Source organism: Impatiens glandulifera, chromosome 1 (genome assembly GCF_907164915.1).
Source record: "Impatiens glandulifera chromosome 1, dImpGla2.1, whole genome shotgun sequence".
In the NCBI taxonomy this organism is placed as follows: Eukaryota; Viridiplantae; Streptophyta; class Magnoliopsida; order Ericales; family Balsaminaceae; genus Impatiens; species Impatiens glandulifera.
This window is the reverse complement of record NC_061862.1, coordinates 108,328,418-108,331,339: the sequence shown is the minus strand read 5'-3', so window position 1 is coordinate 108,331,339 and position 2,922 is coordinate 108,328,418. Positions and strand designations below refer to the sequence as shown.

Below are 2,922 nucleotides of genomic sequence, written 5' to 3'. Positions count from 1 at the left end.
CTCGACAAGATATTGATGTTTACCTTGTTGATGCTTATTTAAATGTGCAATCCGACACTTTAAAAAATTGAAGTATTTATTAAGAGCATCGTTTCCAAGCTTAGTTATTTTTTTTTTGGAAAAACGACTTAGCGTAATTTCATTAAAAATTCCCAAAAACGGAAAAAAAACCCACGAGTTTAAGAGATTATTCTAGACAAACCTAGAATGATTTTTAAGTCGTATCATTCTGAATAAAAGCAAAAACGTAAATAAACTATTTGATTAAAATGTTTTTGTTTCTAATGATTTCAGTAAACGGTAAATTCCAATTTCTACTAATATTCCAATTCTGCTACGTACTTGGAACTTTTCTCCACGTTCCCGCAAGTGCGCCACAATCTGAGACTATGTCTCTCCATAAATTTTCAATACTTTTGCGGGTTCTAAGCTCAGTTATTTATCTATTAGGGTTTCGGGGGACTACGTGTTTTATGAACTCGTGTTAAAACCCTATTCTTTCATGTGTAATCTATGTTTTCATCCCTTAATAATATTCTCTCTTCTAGATGAACGTAATTAAATTTTTTTGATAAACCACAATAAATTAGTATAATTTTTATTGTTTACGTCATCTCTTATATTCATGTTATAATAACTTACTATTTTATCAAATAAGATATTTTTAAAAATTATCCAAAAAAAAAATAGATCAACAAGTTCCAATATATGTTTTTTAAAATAATTTATGAATTATTAAAAAGAATCATTATTCTTGATTTTGAGAAAGTAATTTTTTTATTATTTTTTTTTTATTATTATTATACAGCCATAGTGTAAATTAATTATATGGTTTCGTCCCTTGAGATTCTTAGATTTAAATAATAAAAGTGTAATAATGATGGTCCATAATAAAATTGTACTTTTATGCATGCATGGGGAAATTTGACGAAATGACCTTAAAGATTGGGTTATTTGATCTGTTGGTAAATTATAATTTTTATTGCGTTCGTGGTCTTTTTATTTTTTTTTGACGAAATTGCCCTTGTAGCGAAACGCTAAGGGACTTAGCGTTTCGCTAAGTGGTAATGTGTGAAATGTCCAGATTACCCTTACTATTTAATATATCCCAACCTATTTTTTTCATTTCTTTTTTTCTCCTTCTCTCTCTTCCCGCTCTTCTCCTCCTTCTCTCTAAACTGGCCGGCGACAATCGGCGGCGATCGGCGGCGACGACGAAATCTACGACGATGAGCTCCACGACGAGCACAAGCACGGTTCCACTTGGTACGTTTATCCTATGATACTTTAAGTTTATTATTTATGTTTGATTTATGCATCTTCGAATCTGTTGTTTAGGGTTTACTTTCTGTTTCGCTAAGTGCATAGCGTTTCGCTAAGTGTTTAGCGTTTCGCTAAGTGCTTAGCGTTTCGCTAAGTGCTTAGCGTTTCTTTCTTTCTCTTGTTTGGTGTATTGAAGAAGATTAGCTTAGTTAAATTTGTCATGAGGAAGAAGATAGAGATGGATTAGTGTCGTAATACAGGGATTAGTTGCAGAAGAAGAAGTATGAACAATTATTGCTTCTCTTGGTCTTTAGAATCAAAGGTAGTATCTTTTTCTAGCTAGGCCAATGTTTGTTTTTTATTCCATGATTGGATGAATCATTCATGAATATATATACCAAGCTCCTTCTGCGGGCAAATTACCGTTGCAAGAAGCATCATTTCTCCTGCAATTTTACAACTTTTTGTGGCTATTATTCATGGACATTGTTTATGTTATTGGGTTTGATTCTTAACTTTTGATGAGAAAAAGGGGTTAAAATATGTTCTGTTTTTGACCGGCAGGCCGAAGAACCTCCTTTTGTGAAGGAATTAGGGACTGATTGCTCTTTTGTCCTGAGGATTGGAGCTTTCAGTCCGTATCATATCAATGGCAACCAAAATCAAAGGGATCCGTAAAGGATTTAAATATATATCACAAATCTTTGGTAATTCCTGCATGCAAATTGCAAACCCTCTTTCCCTTTTCTTTTCTCCTTTTTATCATAAGTCACAATAATGATCAAGAATTCTTCTTGCATTTGTGAAGGATCGTGAGTTGGATATTGGGTATCCAACAGACGTGAAACATGTGTCACACACATATTGGCTGGGATGGATCCACTAGTAATGCTCCTAGTTGGGTATGTTCTAATTCTTTCTCAATTTGTGTAAATTCAACTTCAATTATTGTTCTTTAATTTGATGATGATATAGATGAACGAATTCAAGACATCGTCTGATTTCTCGACAACCTCCATAGGCAACATTCATGAGCTAAGAGGCGGTTCCAGTTCCATAATCTCGTCAACATGGGCGTCTCAAGGTTTGAAAAAACAAATATTTCTAGTTTGATTGATGACTTGATTTAAGAAACATATTTGATTTTGAATCCATATTTGTTTTCTTTCTCTTTTCTGGTGGGATATATAGATTTTGAATCCATGGACAGCCAACCAGTAGCTGATATATTCAAAGACACGCCACCAATGGATATGCCAGATATTCCTAAGAAGCAAAAACGGAAGAAATCGAAGTCAAGTTCCTCATCGTCGACGTCTACATCCGCATCTTCGTCAAGATCGTCTCGAGCAACTGCAAAATTGAAAGCTAAATTCGTCGACGAAACTGGCAAACAAGAAAACAGAGATGTTGTGTTATAAAAGAAGATACCATGCATCCCTTTTAACTAAACCTTAATATTTTGACCAACAGATGAAGTGTTTGCAAGAACAAGGATTGAGGAAAATTGTCAATGTTTTATATATTGTTGTAAATGCTCTAATGTTTTCGGTTGCACAGAGAGCCAAAGCTTTGATCATCATTTGTCTCCACTAAAATTGAAAATTAACATTTAAGCCTTCCTCCATCAAAATTTCAGCACGCGTTTCGCTAAGTGCT

The 2,922-nt window shown here is 33.8% G+C and overlaps 1 pseudogene; it reads left to right on the top strand.

Moving 5' to 3' along the window:
• The first annotated feature begins 1,912 nt into the window (after positions 1-1,912).
• Positions 1,913-2,684, top strand: LOC124939873 (annotated as a pseudogene).
• The last annotated feature ends 238 nt before the right edge of the window (positions 2,685-2,922 follow it).